Source organism: Panthera leo, chromosome A1, assembly GCF_018350215.1.
Source record: "Panthera leo isolate Ple1 chromosome A1, P.leo_Ple1_pat1.1, whole genome shotgun sequence".
NCBI lineage: Eukaryota > Metazoa > Chordata > Mammalia > Carnivora > Felidae > Panthera > Panthera leo.
In genome coordinates this window covers 16028769-16056018 of record NC_056679.1, presented here as the reverse complement: position 1 = coordinate 16056018, position 27250 = coordinate 16028769, and the positions used below count along the sequence as shown (strand labels likewise).

The following is a 27250-nucleotide window of genomic DNA, read 5'->3' as shown; positions in this document are numbered from 1 at the left end:
GGTTAAAGAACGTCCTACTAAAGAACGAATGATCAACCAGGAAATTAAAAAAGAAATTAAAAAAATATATGGAAACAAATGAAAATGAAAACACGACAGTCCAAACCCTTTCAGGTACAGCAAAGGCAGTCCTAAGAGGAAAATACATTGCAATCCAGGCCTATTGCAAGAAATAAGAAAAATCTCAAATACAAAACCTAAACACACATGTAAAGGAACTAGAAGTAGAACAACAAAGAAAGCCCAAATCCAGCTGAAGAAGAGAAATAATAAATATTAGAGCAGAAATAAACAATATAGAATCTGGAAAAACAGTAGAATAGATCGATGAATCTAAGAGCTGGTTTTCTGAAAAGAAAAAAAAAATTGATAAACCCCTAGCAAGACTTCTCAAGAAAAGAGAACCCAAATAGATAAAATCACAAATGAAAGAGGAGAGATCACAACCAACACCACAGAAATACAAACAATTATTAGAGAATACTATGAAAAATTATATGCCAACAAACTGGAAAACCTCGAAGAAATGGACAAATTCCTAAACACCCACACACTACCAAAACTCAAATGGGAAGAAATAGAAAATTTGAACAGACCCATAACCAGTGAAGAAATTGAAAGAGTTATCAAAAATCTCCCAACAAATAAGAGTCCTGGGCCAGATGGCTTCCCAGGGGAATTCTACCAGACATTTAAAGCAGAGTTAATACTTATCTTTCTCAAGCTGTTCCAAAAAATAGAAATGGAAGGAAAGCTTCCAAACTTTCACACTCATCCTGTCACAGTGCATAGAAGAAGGGTAGATGACAGAATTTGAGCTTGAATCTGTCTCACAGAAGGTTATTTTCCTAGTCTGAGAATATATAGTGGAAATAAAACATTTAGTAACTGAAAGACTCGCATACTCATCCCATGACCCACATGGGAAGGGCCATTTGGCCATTTTGGGAGCCCTTTTTGGCTTATGCAAGAGCAACAGGGCTCTTAGAGAATAGCCTCATACAGATTTCACCAAAGATAATCAGGTCATGATGACAGTTGTGGTATCTTTACTAGAGCATATCAACAAAGTCCTATCTCATGGTATGAAGATACTGACTTAGAAAAGCCTTCCTCCATCCAACTCCCATCTTTACCAGAAAAGATAATCTGATAATTTTGAAAAATTTGCCATCCTGTGGCAAGGATAAGAGTAAATCTTTAATGCTTTTCCTCAAGGTTATATCAGTGTCCCTGCTTTCCATCATAATATAATCTAGAAGTACTTTGGTCCCTACAATATTCCACAAAGCATTACATAAAACTGTAACATTGATGACATTTAACTAATTGATCCTGGTGAGCAAGAAATAACAAGTGTTCTAGTTACATTACTTAGTACGATGCATGGGAGGACATATTGAGTATTATTTGTCTATGAACTGTGTAAGGGGCAAGGTTATAACTGGCAGACCCAATGGTTTTGGAAAAGTTTATGATCAACAGACATGATACGTGGAATCTTAGGCAAATTTCAATGAAAAAATAGTAACATATACCCCAAAGTTTTGGAATAAAGTCATGCCTTCTTTCACTTACAAATATTCTCTACTTGAAAGGCTTGCTGCTGAGCCTTAGTAAGAACTAAACACCTGACTCTATGACATGTAACACAGACTGCCCATCCTGAACAAGGTGTTCTATAATCTATTGAATCACAAAATTGGACACGCACAGCAGAATTCCATTGTAAAATGGAAACAATATATTTAAGACTGAATCCTAGAAGATTCAGAAATCACTAGGAAACTTCACAAGCAGCTAGCTCAGACTCCCATAATACCTATTTGTACTGCTTTTTCACCAATTCCTCAGAATATCTATACCATCTCATTGGAAGCTCCATTTTAAAAAGATGGAAAAAGAATGGGCCTACTTAGCAATGGATTTGCTAGAACTACTCAAATGCAAGAACTACTCAAAAGTAAATGATACAGTATTACAGCCCTCAAATGGTACCTCTGAAAGATATTAATGAAGGAAGTATTTCCTATGGGAAGAACTCCAGGATCCAACATCTGGTTGTACACTTTGTGTGGAAGCAAACAGTCTGAGGTACAGACCAATCCTATTTCAGGGTCAGAGACTTGGAAAGCACAAGATTAAAAAATTGGTGATAAAAGTTATGTAGTATATCCTTCTAAATGCATGCAGAGTATGAAGTTCCTATGTTCACTGCAAAGGAGATTGTCTATTATGATGAGAAGATGATCTATATCATGAATCATGCTATGGAAGCTTCTTTTCCTCAATGAGTTTGTGTATAAAGAGCTTTGGTAGCAGGGATTGGATTATGCATGGACTCAACATATTGTTGAGCCATATTACACTTTCTCTCCTCAAAGCTGATTTGGCTACTACTGCTGCTGAGTGCCCACTCTGCTAAGAAACAGGCTAATGCTGAGTAACTACCTCTGGGGGGAATGACTGATCACCTAGTGGCAGTTTGATTATAATGGCTCAGTTCTATTATACTACAAACAGCAATTTATCCTCCCAGGAATATACAGATATTTTAAGCCAGATCTCCCTTCCTTACCAGCAGGACTTACAGAATATCTTATCCATCCATTGCTAAATTACTCCACACAACAATCACCTCTGAATAAAGACACAGAGTGAAGGAGGTGAGACAATGGACTCATGCTCATTGGATTCACTAATCTTAACCACAAGTCCCATCTCCCAGAAGGAAATGACTCACTGAACAGTAGATACCTTTTGAAGACTCAATCATGTAACAAATTGAAAAATAAAAGTCATTGAGGTTAGTGCTATCCTAGAAAATGCAATATATACCTTAGACCAATAGCCTATATATGTGTCAACTCCCCACAGCCACTGGTCTGGGAACCAAGGAGTAAACCAATATTTTCTTCTTTTCCCATGGACTTGAATCTGTGGTTTGGAGGTCCTGGCCCAGGAAGAACTGTGAAAATATATTCATGCATCTGTTAAACTGGATGCTTTAGTCATTTGGGGCTTTTCATGCCTCTGTTAAGTTGTCTTCCAAACAGCAAAGAAAGGGATCAATGTACTGGTTGGGTTAACTGATCCCAATCGCAAATAAGAAATTGTGTTAAGGAAAAAAAAAAAAGACAATCTCTGAAACACAGGAAATTTGTTGCAATATCCCTTAATACTCACTTGACCAATGATCACCGTCAATGAAAGACTGGCCAACACAATGAATATAGGATCACCAAACATTTAAATCCAGCATAATTGAAGGTTTGGGACACATTAGATTAAGAATTCCACCTGGCCAAGGTGTTGACAGACAGTAAGGGGAACGTGGTGATGGAAGAAGTAGAACTCTCAACTTAAGCCTCATAAATAGTTACAGAAGCAGGTCTAAAACAACTTTCTGCTCTCTAACCACTTGATTTTTCCTCCCTTTCTTTCCCTGATAATTTATGGGAAGAATGGTGACTAGCATTTCAGATTTCAGGTTGGAATATACTAGAGTATATCTAAACTGGCATTACCTTGCAAAGTTAGTATAATAAATAGCACTTTGTCCCCTGCATCTACATAGCTCCTACCAGGCATTCTTTCTACATCTACTGTCCATCTCTCTCCTTTCAGGTCTTGCTGTAGTAATGGTTCCTGTGCTTAAAATCCCTGGGGTATTACCCAGTCCTCAGTGATTTCCCTAGCCTGTCCATATCCCTATAATGGTCATTAACTCTCAAGAAAGACCATAGTCCCCATCTACTTTTTTTTATCATGATCCAGAATAATAAAGGATACATGTTTTTAGATCTGCAGTCACATGAGATTTTAAATACTTTTTAATACTTCATTCTGAATTAGAATTACCCACCTGGTGCTGGCAGAGCTGGGCAAATATGGGTCTCTCCCATAAGGACAGGGACCTTGCTATATAGCACAGAGCAGACCTGCATTAAGTGTCCTGCACTTGACCAAGAATGTCAACTCTGTGGACACCTCACCACGTGGAAAAATTAGGTCAGAAATGTGGAGGGTCTCCCATAATATGCAGAGTATACCAAGAAATCCTATAAACCAGTGATAAAAAGAGAACATAGAATAGAAACTTTACTAAGGATTTGAAAAAGCAGTTCACAGAAGAGGAAACTTAAAATGTCAATTATAGAATTCCTAGCCCAAATGGACATTCAATATTCCATTTATTTATATGAGATCACATTTTTAATTAAAGTTAGTTTTCTATTTGGTGTCATACTGAATATTTTGTCATTGATGAAAGTGATCAGAGATAACCAAGAAGTCAGTTCCAAACTTTAACTCTTCTATAATAACTTAAACTTTTGTCTTAGCTCAGGACTGCCATTCACCTAATTCAGACTATAATCCTGCCTTACTAATAGGGCTTGCCCCATGCCAAGCAATTCTCTAAGCGATCCACATGTGACAACTAATTACACTTTCATAACAATCCTGTGAAGTACGTAGTATTATTTTTCCCACTGACAAATGAGCAAACTGTGTGTCCGAGATCAATTGGGATTTAAACTAAGATAATAAGTCCCATGGTCCACGGTCTTAACTATATTATACTGCCTCTAATTTGCAACTTGTCCCTGGCTTGAGCAGCGGTCTATTTTAATCCTTGCTCTCCACATGATTTGAGTAGAGCATAAACACTACCTCCTTCAAGTACAAGGAAAAATTCAAAGTTGCTGATGGAAAATGTAAACTGTGGTCTGATCCAGTGTGAATACCATGAAGAAAAACAGCAGGTATTAGATTAATATATTTAATTGCAAAACTACAGAAACAATCATTTAGAGCCAACATTCCCCTCTCTCTTCGAGTTTCCCCAGGATTGGGGAAAGATTTAGAAAGACTTAATGGCAACGGGAGGGGCAACTGCGGACTAGAAATACAGCTCAGATCCAGCTACCTATTTAAGGAGGCAGAAATTTCGGCCTGCACGGGACTTCCTAGGCAGAGAAGTACTGCAGACCAAGGCAGGCACACTCACACTTCACACCAAATGCTGCTGAACATGTAAAAGAATTTTAGCAGTAAACCAGTGTGAGAACCAAGCCAACCGACCCAATCAAAGGAGGGCCAGGGAGAGGAGGAGCACAGTGAGTGAAGCTTTAATGATTCTTGCAGGAGCAAGTGTCTGACCGACAGGCACACCGGCGTGGTTACAGCAGAGAATTTATTTCCTAGCATGCAAGTCCCCGCTCCTGATTCCTCATTGGCTGAGAACTACAGAGGTTACAGCCTTACCCTGGCGTGGCCGCTGCCCGTGTAAGGCAAAAAGTAGTCTAACTGGAACAAATGTACGTTCCTTCAGGTGACGGCGCAGGCTTCAGTTCTTTGGCGCATGCTCATTGCAAAGCTTGGGAAACTAAGCCCTTGAAACCAGAGGGAAAGAACCAGGAAGTGACGTGTCTAAGGGTTTGGGACGCCATTGTGGGTGGGGGAGGGGTTTTATACATTTTCCCATAGGTTGTAAACAAATAGTCAATCAGACACACAGCTTTTATTTGGTACTTCTGAAAAGAATCATCTCTCTTCTCACACTACGGCCACAGGAATGAAGTGTTTCTCTTCTGGACGAAAGGTGATTATACCTTAAGTACAAAAAGTCAAAGGTCCTAAATGTTAGTACCTCACTTAAAAATCACTTTTTCTCTATCTTTAAAATATTTACAAGGTCTATAAAATTGGCAAAAGAGGGAGAAATTATCGAAAGATGAAAGAAATACAAAATGTAGACTATAACTACTTTTTAAAGCTATGTGGGACAATTTTCTTGTAAAGATAGAAAAATCTTGCAGTAAAATATAAATTCCATAAGGGCCTTATATATCTTATTTATCATTTCCATCCTTCTGTCTTCGCTGCCTAGAACACTGCCTTGCATAAGGAGATGCTCAATAAGTATTTGTTGCATAATTTAATTAATTAACAAACAAATGAGCTAGTGTTGGCAGAGCAAGTTCCACAAAATATTTCTATTTCTTTTTTAAACATAAACCCTATCCATTTTGGGTTTAAATTATCAGGATAATGTGAATGAAGATAGTAATTTGATCCTAATGATCAGTCTGTTCTCAGCTGATTAAAATATTTTCAGAGATGCCAGACTTCTGGTTTTTTGTTCTTTTTTAATTTTTTTTTAACGTTTATTTATTTTTGAGACAGAGAGAGACAGAGCATGAATGGGGGAGGGTCAGAGAGAGAGAGGGAGACACAGAATCTGAAACAGGCTCCAGGCTCTGAGCTGTCAGCACAGAGCCTGACACGGGGCTCGAACTCAGGAGCCGCGAGATCATGACCTGAGCCGAAGTCCGGACGCTTAACTGACTGAGCCACCCAGGCGCCCCTTTTGTTCTTTGTTTTTGACAAGAGTTTCATTTTTTTTGCTTCCATGTATATACCTTCTTTTTGCCTCATCATTCTTGGGCTTATTTTAGCTTAAACCTAAGAATTTCACCGATAGAACTCTCCTTCCCTTTCTCTCTCTCTCTTTCATCACCTACTAATTAATGAGAACTGGGCTCTCAGTCATTTCAGAGAAAAAATAATAATCAGTCCAATCATAAATGCATGTCTTTATTTGTTGAAATCTCTGGTTTCTCCTGCCAGGGCAAAAACTCTATTCTACTAAATGCCTCTTTCAGCTTACCCTGTTCAGAGAGAGGGAGAGGGAGAGAGAGAGAGAGAGAAAGCTTTTAAAAGCCTTTGAGCACCTAAGAAGGCATCCATCTAAATGAGAAACAGAGGGCATTCAGAGCACTCATTGAAAACACTTGAGAGTTAGCACATAAATACATCTAAAACTGTCTTCTCTAAACCCTACAGCCACAGATTCAAAGTGTATACCAATATATCAAAGCTGTATGCTAGTGCTTGTTTGTAGTTTTATAATAAACAGTGAGTTGACTGTTCTCCCTATCAGTGGTGTCTTGGCAAGCCAAAAGTAAGCACATCAGTTAAGGACTCATTCATTTTTGTTAATGCTGCTTCTTTTTAATTTTTTTCATGTTATTTTTTTAAGAGACAGAGACAGTGTGAGTAGAGGAGGGGCAGAGAGAGAGGGAGACACAGAAGCCAAAGCAGCCTCCAGGCTCTGAGTTGTCAGCACAAAGCCTGACACGGGGCTGGAACTCGCAGACTGTGAGACCATGACCTGAGCCACAGTCGGAAGCTTAACTGACTGCCCCATTAATGCTGTTACTGATGCTAGTAATGAGTTAATGGGGTCATTATAACTGGGATAGTAGCTGGAAAAGAGCAGCACTCAAAGAATGGGGACTCTCTCTTACTCCTTTCCTTTTCCCACTTAAATATAACTAAAATCTCCTGCTTAAATATTTTTAATAAATTATATATGGTTGAAGTTGAAAATCAATGTTCTGATCCTTTTGATTTTCTTTTTGGCTTCCAGGGGCAGATTTTACTACTATAGCTAAATTAACATAGGCTGGTTAAATGTTACCTGGATATTAAGACAATTATACTAATTAATTATACTGTTCGAATGGGAAAGGGCAAAGGATATTAGTTTGTCATCATTCCTTTCCAGCTAATATGCATTAAACTTAAATTTACACTAACACTCCAACATCTACTAGAACAGCACTGTCTTCAGCCAAATTTGTCTATTTATTTTCCTTCAAATTCTCCATACCTTTTATTAGATCTCTGTCTTGAATGATTTGAAACCTGACAGCTGTCTATCTTCCACAAAAAAAATGCATGGAGACCTGAGGCATAGTTTCCAGTCTCCAGTATATAATTAACAACCGTCCTCTATGTCTTCTACAGACTGTATATTTCACTATTTTAAAAAAGATTTTTAGGCACTCTGTTATCTGTATGATTATTGTGAGAGTGTTTGTTCTTTTGATTCTTTCACTAATTAACCAGTGTTTATAAGCCTCTTGAAAGATTGAATAAGTTTTAACTACTGGTCTGCTTTCCTTAACATGGGCATTAGGCCAAAGGTTAGGTAGGACTGTAAAGAGGATATGTGGAGAGTGTAGAAATTGGGTAGAAGAAGCTACTTGAATGATCCCAACATTCCTTAATAAGATACTATGAGACATTTTTGTAAAACTGAGCTCATGTCTCCATTTTTTGACCTTGATGTCTGTTCACAAGATGTCTAAATCATCATACTCCAAACCCTATTTCCCTGAAGTAAAACACTACTATGTAACATCTGGAGGAAGACTTGGAAAAACATGATACAAAACGAAAATTCCACCAGGGAATATGCTGAAGAACTTTAGAAGTTGCTGTGCACTTCAAAGTCTCCTCCTGTTTCTTACAGTTTGTAATCTTAGAGACTGTCTGCTTATAAGCATACCATGCACAAAGGCTTTAAGTGAATTTTCTTCTCAAGGATATCAGTTTCAATTAAATGTCCATTAAACAGAAATCCTGCCAGTTTACTGTTTTCTTCCTCCCTTTTCAAGAGAGTGATTGTGGTAAAATCGTAGATTAGAACAGATGTTCCTTAAGCAGAATCCTAGGCTAGCACTTATTTTTAACCTTTATACTTAGAAAATAGTTTCAGATACAAATTGCCATATAGAAGCAAAGTCTAGATACAAATTCTTGATGAGTTATTGCCATAAGTGGCCCCACACAGGTAAATTACTTAAAATTCTTGAAGTTTATTTCCAGAATAATAAAGCTAGTGAGTTTGGAGAAACAGGTTACAGGTCTTGCTTTTTCCATTCTTACAATTACCCTCAACTGCAGAATTAAAAACAAAACAAAACAAAACAAGAGAATATGTAATATTGTTATGTGATGAAAAGAATCTACAATGGAATAGAAAAAGAAAACAAAATTCTTTTCAGGAGAAACCTTGTATTTATTTAGAAGGAAGATTTCTAAGCCAAAATAATAAGCCAGTTGTGATGGAAAGGATTGTCTGCCTAAACAAAAGGCAGTGGGGAAGCTACTCCATATAGGAAATGGTAAAGGATCTGAGGTTCTGAAGAAAAAACTTGTGAGGACAGACACAGACTTGCCAAAATGAAGATAATGAAAAACACCAGTGGTGGTGTGATGGGAGTAACAGTTTGGAGAAAATACAAATACTTAATGAAGGAGAGTTTCTGGTATGGGGTAAGTGTCACCTATGACCTACATGGACTGAACCTTTTATTTTTATTTATTTTTATTTTTAAGTTTTATTTTATTTTACTTGAGAGAGACAGAGACAGTGTGAGTGGGGGAGGGGCAGAGAGAGAGAGAGAGAGAGAGAGAGAGAGAGAATCCCAAGCAGGCTCCATGCTTAGCATAGAATATGACAGGAGGCTCAATCCCACAACCCTGGGATCATGACCTCAGCTGAAATCAAGAGTGGGATGCCCAACCAAATGAGACACCAAGGTGCCCCAAAGAGGGCAGCTTTAAAATCAAAGCTACTACTGTAGTTAATGGCCTTGCGGTGTTTGTGCTCCTGTTATTGATGTTCTCTTTCTTTATGTGCACACGTGCATACACACACACACACACAACTCAGAATGTCTTTTTTTCATTTTTTTACCTTTTCCTTCTTTTAAAAATGAAAAAGATCATGACTAAAATATGGAGGTTAATAATATAATCCAAGGCAAACATATTTTTTGTATGAAAAACTGAAATAACTAAGGTAGTGTGCATATATTTCAATTATCTAGTTTGTTCTCAAATTTTATTTTATCCTGCAGAGAAAGGAAGAAAAAAATACATAAAGACACTTGTAGAATCTTTAGAGCACTGATCTCATCTCTTCTTTATTTCCTGGAGAAATTCTGGCATTAGAAGTGGCTTATTTTTCTGCATTAATTGCTTATTTATAATGTGTCGACAAGTCTCTTCTTACACTTAACATGGGAAAAATACAAAATAAGCACTGTGCAAAATATTTGGCAAATAAAGCAAAGAAGCTATTTTGTTGTGGTTTTTTTTCTAGTTTTTCAGATAAGAACCAAATGGAAATCACATTTTTACACTAATAGTTGTTAGAACTTCAAGGTGAATAAAGATCTACAAAAGTGAAAATTCACAAATAAATCTATTGGATTTTACATTCATTTAAGAAAACTACTAAACTAAAGAAGTTTTTAACTTCTTTAATGATATAACAAAAAATAAAAATAAAAAACCCACCATCTTTAAACATAGCTTTATGAAAATATAAAGTCAAAGGAAATAGCAAATACATTTCCTGATAGACTTACAATAGATATCAATGAATAGAAAAGATGGACCATATCTGACTAAATCCTTTTAGTTGAAATAAATGTAAAATCAGTTAAAAAGAAAGAAAAATTATTGAAAATTATGGGAGATCTGCTTCATTAGCAAATGTATCATTCTTGGGAGTTTTAATTGTTGATACTTCTATTAAGAGACAATTATGTACCACGATATTAAACAAACAACAAAAAGACCAGTGAGACCTTCAGGAACAGTGAAAGAATACAATGCATAAAACAAACAAACAAAAAATTATCATCCTGCTCTATGTTGCTCTGACCAGTGTGTAATTCTCCCTCATGCTAAGACGTCTATAGGCAAATGAGAATACACTGAAAGACTAGAAAATAGGTGGTATGGGAAACTATATCACATGAAGAAAAGTTGAAGGGACTGAACAGAGAGCCTGGGGAAGAGAAATTCAGGCAAATGCGAGGAAAAACAGAGAGTAACCTTCTCTAAGTGTTAAAAACATTGTTTTTTGGAAGAAAAGTCCCGTTTGTTCTGCCTGTCTCCAACAAGGACATCTAGGCTCCATATAGAGAAAAATGTTCTAAAAGTCAAAACTGTATCATTATGGGATAGGTTGCCATATTAGGTCTCTTTCGCTCACAAGTGGGAAAACAAACAAACAAACAAAAAAAAAGGAAGAAAAAAGGGGGACTTATTGACCACACACTCAAGAAATGTTTGAGCATACCACATTCAGAGGTTCAAGCAGTGTCATGATGCTCTCCATTTCCAAGCTTTCATCTCTTTTTTGTTTGGTTTCTTTCTTAAGTGAGTTCTTGAAACAGAAGAACCAAGAGAGCCGCTGGAAGAACCAGCCTTGTCAGGACTTGAATTACAGAGAGAAGAAAGCAGATCTCTTTCTCCCATCTTCCATTTGTGAGTTATAAGAGCGTACAGCGGGTCCGCTTGGCTCCCAAAGTAGTTACTTCTTAGACCAATCACTATAGACAATAGGGGATGGATGCTGTGCAAGACCTACCCTGGGTCACATGCCTGTCCATAAAATCATGGCAACCACGACTGACATCAGCAGAATCACTCTAAATAGAAGAGAGACCCTAGGTAGCTGTGCAGGCAAAAGCAAACAGGCAAAAAAATGGAATCAAACCAAACTGAACTAAACCAAAATAAAATAAAATGCACCACAGCTACTTGGGAAGGTAATGAATTTCTCATCACTGAATATGTTGGAGCAAAAGTTAAATAACCAGGTGTCAGTGATAAAAAGCCATACTACCCCTTGTCAACTGTGGAATCCTGAGCAAGTCATCCCTCATTTCCTCATTCAGTCGACAAATAATAATTTAGCACATACAACGCGGTAGGCTATGCAGACCAGACACAGCGGTGTACAAGACAGATGAGGCACCTACCCTGGAGGGGCTTACAGTCTGTGGTCTCTCATCTGTAAAAGAGATTATATTTGTCACATAATATTAGTGTGTTTAAAAGACAAGATGTACGTGGAAAATAACAATTATAAAACAATGTATGAATGTAAGATACTAAAGAACATAAGTAAAATAACTAATATTTGTACTGAAAAAGGTGGAAGGGAGTTAAAAGCAAACTTCATCTCAAAAGGAATTTTATCTACACATGCCACATACAGACTTCCAACTCCACTGTACAGCCTGTGATCTAATCCAAAATGATTTCATCCTTAAAGATCAAGGGGGGAAAAAGCCTCACAGTGATTTCTCAGCCTAGGAGATAAAATGAGAGATTTAAGGAACAGATCATCCCATGGGCCATAAACATTGTGACACTGCTTATGGGACAGGAATCTGGGTGAGGTCCATAGCAGGCTTGACCCCAGGGCTCTATCCTAGTCAGCCCCCCCAAAGGGCAACTTCTCAGAGTAGCAAGAATGCCTCAGTATACCCAGCCTTCTAGGATGCTAATGGCACTGGCCTGCTAAGCTAAAACTTAAAGGACAAGAAACCACCTTGAGAAGGGTGGGCAGCCCCATCAACAAATTCAGTTTAAATGAGAGAAACAATAGCTCAACCAGCAATGTGTCATCATCAGTGCCCAGGCACAGCGACAGACACAATTGTGTTAATGCTGCCATTAGTAGAACACATTCTAATTCTAACTTACACCTCTTTGGGGAAGCTCTTCATGTGAGTCATGGCCACTTCATCTTTCTAAGCTTCAACTTCCTAATCTGAAGGTGAAATAAGAGTGTAAACTCACTAATAAATTTTTTAAGAGACAAATACATTTACAGGATAAATAATGGAATATTGCCTCCCTGCTACTAATTCTTAAAGGTGGCCTGATATACAATTTTATCGCCTTAAGTCAGTGCCAATTGTCTCCATTGAAGTCTGTTCAATGAAGACAATCTAAGATGTAGGAACCTATGGGACTCAAATATTTTTTATTCATTTTGAACTTTAAAAAGCGGTCAGATGATGTTTTTTGAGGAGTGGGGAGTGAGGTTAGTGGGCAATGTGAAAAAATAAAGTTGCTCACTGCTGTCTTAGATTTTATCCTGGCTATATCACTCATGTTCTTTCCCACATCTATACGCGATTGGTGACAGCCCCTGATGTAGGATAGGAAGTAGTAGGATTAGGAGAAACCTCTGACTCAGACAGTACTTACTACAGCCTAACTTCCAAACCATCTGAGTGGAAAGGTCTGTGTGGACTAGGATTAGATTCTGCCCACATAGGACCCTTTCTGTCTTTAAATCAGCCATTAAAAACCAAACGTGGAATTTCCTTCTAGCTCTGAAATATTAATGTCATATCTTCACCACAAAAATAAACTAAAAATAATCTAGAGAAATTTCATTACATCTAGTTAGACAAAGAGGGTATAGAAAACTTTCGTCCAGCTAATTCAAAATGAAAAGTCTAGAAGCAATTGCCAAAACATCTACCTCAAAGGGGACATTTAAATTGAACGAAGAACTCCATCTTTAGATAATGACCAAGGCTTTGGTACTGAATTACCAATTAAATGACAGCGCCTTTCATTTTTCCATTTTCAAAGATAAAATAGGCTTTTGGGTTAAAAAGTTTTTTTCAGATGTTAAGTGTTCTATGGGTACTATTGGCCAATGAAGTGGAAGGCAAATTTTTAGGTTTTTTATTCGTAGTTTTATTTATTCCCAACTTTCCATTATTGCATGCTTCAGTCATTTGGCAATGAGAGGATTGGAGGTCTTATCAAAGGTCTGCTTCCCTATTTGTATTAATCTCCAATATACAATTCTTCCCTATTTGTATTAATCTCCAATATAACAATTTTTTCTGATGAGAAGGATAAAGAGGTGTGTGTGTGTGAGTGTGTGTGTGTAGCTTTCATTTTATTCTGAGGACACCAAAGTGGTAGGCTATCTTTTGATCTTCTACTGGTCTTTGCAGCTCAGATATTTCTAATAAGTGACCCTGCTTCTTTTTTGACTGAGACGGTCTATCTTACCTCATGGCTATGTTTACCAACATTTCTCCCCACATAGTACACGTGAGGCACACAAGGCTGCTTCTGGCTAAAGGTGATCAGCTGCAAAGGAGCTCTTCTCAGGGAGACTGTTGCCAGAACAGATCATCAGCAACTTTGAGTTTAGAAACTCAATTGTTGAGCAACTCCCTTCAAAGAGCTGAAGCACAGACTTTGCCAACAATTCTACTAACAAGACCACCAAATATTTGCTATCTCACTTTACAGGCTTGCATTCTCTTTCTCATTTAAAATACACTAATTGTCAATACATTTGGAATGAAGTTCTGTATGATTTAGTGTCACCTTCCACACATACAGGTTACTTGAACCAGGTGGGTCCCTCCCCACATACCGGCAGATCTCTCTCTGGCTGCACTGTCTCTGGTAGAGTTCCACAGTACATATTTTTGCTGCATTATTCTACAGTCAGAGGGGGCTTTAGTAAACAAGCAGGCAGCTCACAAGTAAAGTATCTTACAGATTCACCAAATCCCTTTCAAAATTCAAGGACTTAGGCTTCAAAAGGAAAAGGTAAAATTAGGCAATTTTGATCAAAGAAACAGCATTTCAATGTCAAAGACATATAGGGATGGGCATATTTGTAACAGGAAAGAATTCGTGTTTGCTGAACGTGACTGTCCTCTACCTAGTGTATCAGGAGAGCTGTTCTTCCGGAAGGAGCACAGGGAGGAGCAGAGGCCACCACCAGAGGTGGGGAGGTGACGATGGGGCATTTCTTCAGCAGCACTATAGCTGACTCTCACAGGAAAGTTTTCATTCTTTTTTTAAGTTTTGGTTTGCATGCAACAGTGATTTCAGAGGGCTAAGGGGAAGAACAGGGAGTAAGCCGATCAATGAGCCTGCTTATTCCTTGCTTGCTTTTACTGCTTCTAGCACTGGGAGTGATTGACTTAGTAAGTCTGAATTTAGTATACAGAAAGATCTGTTCTTAAAGCATGCTAGTTAATCAGAATCTTTTGAGAGAAATATTCTTTTCACACTGCTGAAGGAAAAACATGAAACCTACAACAATGAGGATGTGCTTTCCGATGGGTTGTGTTCACTTACTGTCTCACTCTCTTAGTCTCAAATTCTAAAGACATAAAACTCAAAAATTTAATTGATTTTACTTATAAGTCATATCACACTGTTTTGGCTCATTTTTTAAAGAGAAATCGACCGTTAAATCACACTTTTCAAAGTTGATTCTTAACAGTATAAATGTTTGTGAAAGTTCTCTGTTGAAGTTTTCTTTTTTCTTCCTTTCTTTTGCTTTGTTTTTTGTTTGCTTTTTAAGTGACTTTTACCATCAGTTGGTTTCACTGTTTCCCTGAGGGAAATGATGTCCTTATATTTTAAAGATGCTAATCAAAAGCTTGGAATCTTCTCTCTTGTTTTTTTCCAGCTGAATGCTTCCAGAAATAGATTACAATACATTTTCCATTTGTTTTCAAATTAGACTACTGCTCTAATTAAAAAACCATGACCACAATCATAAAAATTTGACCAAAAAGATATATAAACATTAAAATGCTAATGATAAGGACTTATGCCTTGTAGAACTTGAAAAACAAAAATTCCATTATACACATAAACACAGAGTTGGAGAGAAATAGAATTGAAATAAATAGCTTCTGTCATTATTTATGGGGAAATTATTTGAAAATCTCATCAGAAATTATTTACCTAAGAGTTTATTTGAAATACACATAACTGGAGACAAAAACAGTTCTTATCCTAGTTCTTTGAAACTGCCAACTTTCAAAGAGAAAATTCTGATGGTTTTCTTCAGGTGTGACAATATATTCAATTGTTTACTATAATTCAGACAAAACCCAATTCACCTGACAATCTGCAAAGCCAACATTTTTATGTATATTCAGCAAAGTTTATGTACAATTACTCAATAATTAGCAAATTTCTCCTTTGCATCGCATCTGCACATATGTGTGCAATGTATACATATGGATACAAGCAGAATGAAAGCCATCTTTGTGTATTTATAAAATTCCTTTTTAGTGAATCCAAGTTTAATAAAATGTCATCTGCAGCAAAACATTTGGAAGAAGCCATATAAAAATCGAAGGGTTTTATTTTCTCAGGTGCTTTCACTGGCAAGAAAAAGAGTTCTTTCTAAATGTTCAGAGACATAGAGGAGTGAAGAAGCGCTCAAGTAAGCTCCAACCTCTGATAATATCATCCTGAAATGTAACTCTCCTGAAAATGATGCTAATATAATTGCCAAAGGCTGGCTGAACTCAGAATGAACAGTTGCTTAGCATATTAACATTCTTATTTTCTAAGGTTAAAATACAAAAACATAAAACTAATGTGAAATGTACAGGATGCAGGCGCCTGGGTGGCTCAGTCGGTTAAGCATCTGACTTCAGTTCAGGTCATGATCTCATAGTTTGTGGGTTCAAGCCCCACATAGGGCTCTGTACTGATAGCTCAGAGTCTGGGACCTGCTTCTGATTCTGGGTCTCCCTCTCTCTCTGCCTGCCGCCCCCCCCCCCCCCACTCACACTCTGTCTCTCTCTCTCAAAAATAAACATTAAAAAAAACAACAACAACAAAAAGGAGATGTACAGGATGGACTTTATTGGGTTGAAGCTTCTGGAGAATACTATGGCATTCTTGCCAAATTTCAACTCCTTGGTGAACCACTTGCGTTTCCTCATTTTTATTATTGCCTTGGTTTTCAGGGTTTTTTTTTTTTTTGCCCCAGATAATACTGGGTGCTTCTTAATATTTTTAGATTGTCCACTCTGTCTCATAATAATTCTTCAGCTAGTCTAATCATTATCAGCTACCATTAAGATTGTGATTCACGTACAATTACATCTTGAAAAGTCTGTTCCTTTTGCCTATTTAGGGGCATGATTTAAAATTTACAATACTTCATCAGTTCCCTAATTAGAGTATCAGATTTCACCCACCTGTCCCCTTCCCCTCCCTGCCAAAATCACTGCAGCTAATGTAGTATGTAAAAGAGAGCATTTGTCATTTCTAGCCATACTTGGCTTTCTCAGAAATGTCCTTTCATTGCACAGACATTTCCTTTACTAAAATGACCAGCTCATTGCAGCTAAACACACCCATATGGCCTGCCCCAAAGGCTGCCTTAATAAACTGGCCAAATAAAACACTGAGAATGTCTATAGAGGAAGAATACTAATGAGTACTTTTTAGAAAATGACTAGAATGTGGTTTTATTGAAAATTAAAGTGCTAAAAAGAGAGATACAGAGAGAAACTATGTTTAGGCATGGGTGGCCAAGTTTCCATAGAGACACTTATTTACCTCATTAATCCATTCTTTCCTTTCATAGTAACTTTTATCTGGATCATATTACCACTTAAAATAAAGACTGTATTTCTGTCTGTCTTTCAGGTAGATATGGCATGTGACTATGTTCTGGCTAAGGGGATGTCTGCAGCTTGAAGTGGAGGGACATGTCATAACCCTCCCCCTTCGTCCACCCTGCTATCTGAAAAGCGGATGTTGGAAAGGAGCCATGGAAAACCAGAAGGGTGAGAACAACACCATAGACCTAGTGTAGCTGCATGATGAAATTTCCTGGGTCTCTGGCAACTGAAGGAATTGCTCTCCTCCAACTTTTACATGACAGGGAAATGAAACACTACTTTGTTTAAGATACTGTTATTTTGGGTCGATAGTATAAGCAGTCGAAGCTATGTGCTAATTCTTCCCATGAACAGCCAGTTTTCATAAGCCAGGCTTCAGATGTCTGTGAGTCACACACACACAGTCCTGATAACCTTATGTTTTTATTGTTCTAAGGAATGACCTAAACTTTTTGCTAAACCATCTGGACCTTAATGTTGAAATCTCTAAAATCGTTGCTCCCGTGCTACCTACTGGGTTCTATTTCTGGTATACACAAGGAATAAGGGGTGGAAATGGGCCTTGGGGAGAGGCTAGGTGCTGGACCACCGTCAGTAATGTAATGTAAAATCAGGATTAGACATTTTACCACATTTTATGAGGAATAAAATTTATGGTTTCTTGAATGATGCAGGGCTCATTCTCCTGCTATTTAGCCCTTTCTATGTATAAAGAACTATCAGAAACCAAATATCAACTGTACACACCTGAGAAATTTTTCTAACTTTTCCTTTTTTCTTATTTTCTAACTATGTATTTCTCCTTGTCTGTTGTTTATTTACGAAACAATAAATTGAATATCTCTCCCACTCAAAAGCTAGTTCCATGATTCACAAGTGGCCCTTGCCAACCAAGCCTGTACCTTCTGTCACTTCATGTTTGGGGAAATGAGGCAGAAGGTGGTGATCACTTTATTCTTATTAATTTCTTGAACGCACACCGATCTCTGCTGTTGGTTTATGAGGGGCCCTTATTTCATTGTCAGTAGTGTTCTATTTATTTGTCAGACTGCTGAGTGACTTTTAGGTCGATTCTTCATGAAGCATTCAAATGAGACAGCATCTTAAAGAGTAAGTGTCTTACTGTTGAAAGGTCATCTAGTGCAACCTCACAACTAGTACAAAAACTCTTGTAGCTAGTTGCTAGCTGTGTTTGAGTTAACTACTTAACCTCTCTGAACCTCAGATTCTCACTTGTAAGTGCAGATAGATTTCTACATTAGACAGTTAGCACTGCTTCAGTAGTCGTAGTTAAAACACCCAGTGAAATTATTGCTTGATCTTGTGTTGTTAATAAAGATTAGCCTTCTCTTGATACCTTAAAATAAAGTCTCCTCATCTGAGAAATTAAAGTATTTTAGTTACTCTCTGAGTTAAAAGAAAATTCATTCTCTGTAATTTTAACCATCTGTTCTGGACTTTCCCGAAGGGCTTAAAGACTGAATCTACTTCATCCACATGATTCTGATTCTTCCCAACAAAACTTTTTATTCCTCAGGCTGAAACATTCCTGGTGATTCTAACATTCTCAGATATGGTAGAGATTCAAGTCTTTTTCACTAAGCTGGCTCCTCTCCTCCTGATAATTTGTGTCTTGTGTCCCTCTCAGAGTATAACACACAGACCCAAAGCAGACAGCTTAAGCAGTGACCTGACTTGCACTTTTTGATGAAGACCAGTGAGCAAACACAAGCATCCTTTCAAAAGAAGCATAATTCAGAGGAAAGTTTTATTCATGGTAGGGATTCTTTTATCCAAGTTTTCTTCCTCAAACTTTGCTCCTCACTTCTATTTCATTTGGGTTTAACCACTTGAATAATCAGATGTGAATAATGAACAACCAAAACACCTGTGTTTGTTTGTATGTTCAGTTATATATGTGTTGGGTGAACTTGGACAATGACTCATTTTCATCATTTGCAAGATTCCTGCCTTGCCTATATCACAGGATTAATCCAAAATTCCAAATGAAAATATGAATGATGGAGCGCCATATAAATATTGTGCATTATTGATAATAGTAACAATATTGTCATTTCTACATTATTTTCCATCCTTTTTGAGTTTCCTTGCTCATAAAATGGGAAATAAAAACAGAATTATGTAAGGATCGATTGACTTAATATGTATGCAATAGTATGACACAGTTCCTGGCACACATTGGTCAATAAATGTGAAATTTGTAATTTATAGTTCATAGATTCTGGCTCTCAAGATGACATAGCCATTTAAACATTTGCATGAATGCAAGTCATTTTGCAATCAGACCCTGTGGTATTTTTAAGGAGGTGAGATACTAATGTGAAAATACCTGAAAGGTACTCTCCTGCATGACAGAAGAGTTAGACTCACCAAATTATTTCCTTAAAATGAAAGACCAAGGTAACCTCCTTCTCTGTTCATTAATAATCACTTCCTTTAAGTCTCACATAGGCACAGATCCGTAAGAGAAATCAAGTGAAATAGAATATATTACCTGTAGGTGGAAAAAGTGAGACACTTCTTATCAAATAGCACTTTGTAAATGTGCTGAAGTGAGCACTATCAAATGGCACTTTGATTCTCCCAAAAGATCATTCACCCTTCCCATTCAGAGCTTTCCCTTCTAATGCAGCTCAACCTGACTGAACTTAACTGCCTACCTGAATGAACAGCTCACTATATCTCCTAACCTTTTTCTAAGTATATAGAGAGCAGACAACCATATAAATTCACACTCTGTCAAATTCAGTAGCCAATGTCTATTTGATGATTATGAGGTATTTTTTTAATTTTACATTCTTTTGATCTCTGGCTATATTCCCCCATATTATCTACTTACAGTTATTTCAAGTCTTTAAAAAGACTGTTTTACAGTGCCTTGGGTGGCTCAGTCAGTCAAGTGTCCTACTCTTAATCTCGACTCAGGTCATGACCTCATGTTTCTTGGGATCGAGCTCTGTGTCAGGCTCTGTGCTCACAGCATAGAGCCTGCTTGGGATTCTCTTTCTCCCCCTCCCCTCTCTTTCTACCCCTCCCCCACTCATGCATGCTGTCTCTCTCTCTCTTTCTCTCTCTCCCAAAATAAATAAACAAAACTAAATAAATCAAAGACTTCTTTTCGGTATGGTTAATAACAGATTTTTAGTTAAACTTACAGGATTCTGAGCCTCAAATTCTCAGCCTTCACAGAAAAATGTTACTGGAAAAAAATTTAGAAACCAAGTTGACCTGAACCACTTTAGCTTCCAATTTTTCTTTACCACAATGGAAAATAGCATTTACTGTTATTCTTTTATTGAATATAATGTAACCACAAGCTACATCTGTTCTTAAAAATGTCCATGTCACCTAAACTTCTTTCTCCCATTCTCCTTCTCTATAAATAGTAACAATCTTATAACTGCTTCAGAAGAAAAAAGCAAGACCATTACCTTAAAACATAATTAAATGCCCATTTCCAAATTCTCTTCTTCATTTATTTATTCATTCTTCTGATCAAAGAATAGATATTTATCAGATATTTATTGAGTATTTAGGCACTTTAGGGGATAACAGAATAAGTATTTCTCAATCCCAAATATGAAATGAGGAGCTTTAAATCTATTACCAAGAAGCTATGGTCTCCCAGAAGAAGGTCCTAGTGTACACATGATTAATATACAATTTAGAAAGTACTATCAATAAGAGCATACAGTTAAAGTCATTATAGAAGAGCAGAAAATTGAAAGACCTTAGCCAGCCTCAGAGACCCTATGTGATCTGTTTCCCAATTATAGTTATGATTTGGGAAAATCGACATGGGAAAGGAGAGATTTGCCGGGTGACAGGAAGAACTTAAACAAAGAAATGGAGATAGAAAAAATACATAAAATGTACAGATATTACAATTAGTATAATTAACCTGACTTAATACTAATTCAGAACAATTAGGAGGAAAGTGAGACAAAAAATTTTTAAATAAATATTTGTCAAGAAAAGTTGTATAACTTTTATCTATTTAGAAATAGTGAGCCATTGATTGCTTTCTGGTTAGCCAGAGGCTTCAGGAACATTAATCAGGCAGTTATGTCTTGAATGAATTGGAAGGGAAAACTGAAGTGAGCTATAGTTTGGATATTTACTGCAATAACCTAAACAAGAAGCAAAGGGAGTCTGTTAGAGGCAGGAGGAATGGAGTATGGGAGTTAGGTGGACACAAGAGAAATATAGAAGGTAACTAACTCGCTATGGCAAACAAGAGAGTGAGAGAAAGTATTCCCATTCTAAACCAAAGTTATCCTTTTAAATTTATTACATGGATAAAGGTGATGTTGACTTATACACTATTCTAATTTATAAATGGAAAGAGAAGTTGTTCAAATTCTGAAAAATTAGTAGAGAAAGGTGATTCAAAAATCATAAAGAAATGAATTGAGCCAAGCTGAGATGACAAAGTCATGAGAAAAATACAATGTGTACAGTTTTCTATTTTAGGAAAGAATAAGACCTCTGAAAAAAGACTGTTTATAATGTTAATAATAATGAAAAGAAGAAATATATACTGTAAAAGACAATCAGTCTCAAGCAAATGTTCAACGTGTATGTGACTTTCAGTCAAACCAATGATGCAGAATTGTTCCAGGCTTAATTTTGGACTTCACATGGTATCTGAATACCAAATACTAAAATCAGTAAAACCTAGACATAAATTGAATAAAGCATAATAAAAATACCAAAGTATTTATTTTAAACAGTACAAAATTGAGTATTCCATTCTTTACAAACACTGTACTTCCCTGATTTCTGTTCTCTTTTATTTTTGTAAAAAATGATGTAAGATTGTTTGTGCATTTAACTGTGAACAATGAAAAGTTCCCATTCAGCCTCATTGATATGTGTAACATTCATATTTAAAATCATTCCTCAATCATACTTCAAGCAAAACTATAAAGAAGCAACCTTCCACATATTCATCAAAGCCTTGACTCTTGAGTTCCTTCCAAAAAGAGGGCAGTAACAGAATTTCTTGAGTACAGTGATCTTGCATTCCAGGCCGGACAAGCAAATGGAAGAGTTTTTCTATACTTGGAAAGACTCAGAAAAGAAAGAGTCAAAGAAGGGAAACTGGGGATGAAACAAGTAGAGTGAGAAGAAACAATATACAAAATACTGGGGCTCAGATTCTAAATTTACACATCTGCTTCTAACATGAACATACAAATGTTTTTGTTAAATTCAGATTTATATATAAATATAAGTTTTTATCATTACAGACTTAAAGAATTATAAAAATTGAAATGCAGAAGTGACCTTACAGGCACTCTATCATAACTTTATTTTATGGACAAGCTGTTGCTGTGGACAGATAAGACTATAATCTCTTCTCTCTCTCTGTTTTTTGTTGTTGTTGTTGTTGTTGTTAATAATATCAGCATCATTATAATAGACTCTGTTTTTAAAATGCAATGGTCTGGGGCACCTGGGTGGCTCAGTCAGTTGAGCGTTTGACTTCAGCTCAGGTCATGATCTCACAGCTCAGGAGTTTGAGCCCCGCGTCAGGCTCTGTGCTGATAGCTCAGAGCCTGGAGCCTGCTTCTGATTCTGTGTCTCCCTCTCTCTCTGCCCTTAACCCACTTGCATTCTGTCTCTGTCTCTCTCAAAAATAATAGATAAACATTAAGACAAAATAAAATGCAATGGTCTGTGTTTTATAGAAAGAGGAAACTAGATTTGAATATGAACTAATCCTCTGAGCTTTGGACATTAAGCCTATTTCATTACTACATTCATTGTAAGTGTCCCTAATGACTCAACAGCTAGCCTCTCTATTGGCTTCTGTGCATTTTCCATGGCTCGGACGGATTCTCTCTGCTTTCCTCCCTCCCCTTGTGTCCTGCTCACATGGCATCTGATTTGGGTCTGGAGATTTGGCAGCTCTTTAGCAAGGGTCTTTGCCATAGTTTACAAGTATGTAAGCTATTAATTTACTAGATCAAAGAATGGAAAAAGCTATAGGCCATACCACACCCCTAATGTTCTTCATCAAAAGTAAATACATAAGAATGGAGTATGATGATTCAAAAATATCACAACTGCAATTATTTCGTAAAAACATTATGAGCTAACACAACAGATGAAGTGAAGAATTTCCTTTCAGGGATAAAGAGAACCCATGTGAGTGAGTAGAAACATCTAAGACAAAAATAAACATAAATGTTAATTTAGAACTAAAAAGGCACTTTAAAAAAAGGTATGTTATAGGATCGTTTACCTAAAATTAGGTGAAAATGACTTTGGTTATTTATCACTAATTAAAATGTCAATATGTATGTCCTTCTTAGTTACTGAAATTATTTGAAAATAAATTATTTTTAGAAATATAATGTTTTTGTTTTATTTACAATTTGGGCCATCATCAGGAATAGCATATTTAGACAATGACAACCGTGTCTGGTTATGGTATTTTTGGTCAAACTAGGTGACATCATGGTATAAATTAGACTTGACATGTGATTATGGTGAAGTTCTTTTCTTTTCTCCCACTCTATATTTCTGTTTAAACAACTGTGGAAGGGCAAAATGAAAATGTGTAAACAGTTTATTCTAGAACACTTGTAGGAAATTTTCTTAATGTTGGCTGCATTTTTTTTTTTCATTTTCCCCCTGAAATGCAAGAGTGATGTTGGAGAAAGAACTACATCTGTCAGTACTATTTTAGCCATAATGCCTGTAGGTGTAATTAGATTTCTTGCTTGAAATCCATGTTATTAAGTGAATTCACAGCATGGCACTGCTGTGAGCAATCATCACCGAATGTCTACAATAGTCTTATAATGAGACACATATTTATATTAACACAGTATTTTATTTTCCAATTGAAGTTACAGTCTCCTTTTTAAGATCTATGGGTTGAAAAAACTCAAATCTTCTCCAAACATCTTGGATGATCCTATGACACATTGCCATATGTTAATAACATATTTTAGATTTTCCTGGATAAAGGCAGATTTTGTAAGTGTTCATAAATAATCAGTGTATACCACGAGTAAATGTGAATAGGAGACTGCCAGGGTTGTTAAAAGAAAAGTAATAAAAGTTGAAATATATGTACATAGTAGCCATATCCATATATATAATATATATAACATGTATATAATATATACGCAGAAATTTCCATTGTAATTAGATGAGAAAACAAAGCAGATGGCTTTGAAGTTCAAAAGATTTAAGGTATGATTCACTTGGTACAGCAAATGTCAGAGATATGTGGATCCAAATACTGTTGGCATCTCCTACTAGCTGTGTAACTTAAGATTCTTAATCTCTCTAAAAGTTAATTTCTCTAAAAAATTGCTTTTTCTATTAAAAAAAGAAGAACATCTACTTTATAGAAATCATATTCAGTATATAATAAATAGTATCATCTCCCCTCCCCACTCCATCCTGTTGCTCTGAACAACAGTCTTCAAGTTCCTTTCACTTTGACTAAACTTTAAATAGACTTCATGACTGTAAGTCCTGGTTTCCCTTTTTGTTAGAGCATTAACTTTAGAAAACTTGCAATTGTGAATTTTTTCTGTCTCTTTGATATGTAAATCTCCTTCCAGTATCTTGCCAGTTTTACAACCCTTTCTAAAGAACATAGGAATCATTCCTTTGATGTGTAATCAGTGAGAAAGTTAGGGAGACTTCCAGGACCAGTTCCATGTGTAAGGAGATTAGTCCTCATACTTCTTGCAGGCGGGGAGGGAAAGGAACCATTTAGGAATACTCCAGAGCACTCTGTTCTTCTTAACAAGGACTAACCTTAGGAAAAACCTCATTAACCGGGAGACTAACCTATTTGGATATGATCAATAGCTTAACTGACCTGGGGGAAGTAAATAGCTTATTCCAGCCCATTCTAGCCATCCTATCCCAGCTAAACATGGAGAAAAAGACAGAAACATTTGTGAAGTTCAAAGTTTTACAACAATTCCTTTCGCCTGGTACATCATGTTAATAAGCTATCAAGAAAAATTATAAGACATACCAAATGGCAAAAAAGACAATTTGAAGAGACAAAATAAGAATCAGAACTAGACATGACAACGATGTTGGAATTATCAAACCAGGAATTTAAACAACTATAGTTATTATGCTAAGGGCTCTAATGAATACAGTAGACAGCATGCAAGTGTAGGGGCTAAGGATAGGCCACCTCAAGATGGTTCACTTTGGCATAAACATTTTGAGTTAAAAGCAATCAAGCCACAGCAGATTTAGGAAAAGCTCTTCAACTCCTCCTCAACTGCCTATCTCTACCAAGAAGAGAGCTATTAACAGAAATCCCTCTTTAAGTAAAAAACTTAACTGTATAATAGGAAACTTTTGTTTTCTGAACATCTCCACTCACCTTCCTGTTAGTGGTGCTTGTCCTTTCTGTGTCTGTGTGGATTCCCTGTATGTATGCTAGTAAACTTAATTTTCTTCTGTTTATCTGTCTCATGTCAATCTCATATTTAGTCCAACTAGAAGGGCCTTGAAGGGCAGAGGAAATTCTTCCTCTTCAACACAAAACAGATGAGCAATGTAAGCAGAGAGATGGGAATCTTAAGAAGAATCAAAAAGAAATGCTAGAAATCAAGAACACTGTAACTGAAATAAAGAATGCCTTTGATGAGCTATTTAGTAGACTAGACACAGGTGAAGAAAGAATTTTTAAGCTTGAGGACATCTCAAAAGAAACCTCCAAAACAGAAAAGAAAGATAATGAAAACTGAAATAAACAAACAAAAAAACCGGAACAGAATATCCAAGAATTATGGGACAACTACATAGAGTATACAAATGCATAATGGGAATACCAGAAGGAGAAGAGAGAAAGGAACTGAAGAAAATTTGAAACAATAATCATAGAGAATGTTCCAAAATTATGTCAGACACCAGCCACAGATCCAAAAAGCTCAAATAATACCAAGCAGAATAAATGCAAAAAGAACACACCTAGGCATATCATTTTCAAAGTACAGAAAATCAAAGATAACCCTGAAGGAAGCCATAGGAAAAAACACTTTACTGATAAAGGAACAAAGACAAAAATTACATCTGACTTCCGAGAAACTATGCAAACAAGAAAGTGGAGGTAAATATTTAAAGTGTTGAGAACAAAAAATACTAGAATTTGAACCCTAAGAAATTACCCTTCAAAAGTGAAGAGAAACAAGGACTTTCAAACAAAAATTAAAGAATATTTGTTGCCAGTAGAACTGCCATACAAGAAATGTTAGAAAGGTTTTTAAGAGAAAACAAAACAAAAAAAATGACACAGGTAAGAAACAAGTATATGCAAACATAAAGGAAGGAAGAGCATTGAAGAAGGAATAAATGAAGATAAAACAAAAACTATAATTTTTCTTATTCTTAATTGATCTAACAAAAAATAGTCCGTTCAAAATAATAATAGCAAAAAGTATTTGATAATGTATGCTTACACATAACTGAAATGAATGACAACAATAATACCAGGGACAAGACAGAAGAAATAGGATTATTTGTTACTATAAGGTAATCACACTACCCATGAAGTGGTATAATGTTATTTAAAAGCAGACTTGGATTCATGGTAAATGTATATTTCCAACTCTAGGGAAATCACTAAAAAGTTTAAAAAATAAGTATAACTGATATGCTAAGAAATGTGAGAAAATGAAATCATATAAAATGTTCAGTTAAAACCACGGAAGTAAGAAAGAGTAGAAGACAAACATAGGAACAAAAAACAGGGCAACATTTAGAAAAGAGTAACAAACAAGGAAGACATTAATGCAAATATATCAATAATCATACTGACTGTCAATGTTCTAAACACACTGATTAGAAAAGGTTGTCAGGGTGGATCAAAAAACAAGACCCAACTCTATGCTATCTATAAGAAACCCACGTTAAATATAAAGACACATAAAGATGATAAGCCAATGAATGAAGAAAAATATATAATGTTAACAAGAAATCAAAAGAAAGCTGGAGTAGATAGAGTTGATTTCAAAGCAAGAAAAGTGATCAGAGATAAAGAAGGGCATTACATAATGATAAAGGGGTCAATTCTCCAAGAGGACACAATGACCCTTAATGTATATGTACCTAACAACAGAGCATCAGACTACCTGAGACAAAAACTGGTA

At 36.3% G+C, this 27250-nt stretch overlaps 1 long non-coding RNA gene across 2 annotated transcripts; it reads left to right on the top strand.

Annotated features, from left to right (window-relative positions):
- The first annotated feature begins 5468 nt into the window (after positions 1-5468).
- On the top strand, positions 5469-17629 carry LOC122198621. 2 transcript variants are annotated; one of them, XR_006193080.1, is made up of 4 exons: positions 5469-5605; positions 11030-11136; positions 15822-15892; positions 17113-17629. It is a non-coding gene; the product is annotated as an uncharacterized LOC122198621 (long non-coding RNA). The 2 variants fall into 2 exon arrangements; XR_006193089.1 differs by lacking the exon at positions 15822-15892.
- Positions 17630-27250: the final 9621 nt, after the last annotated feature.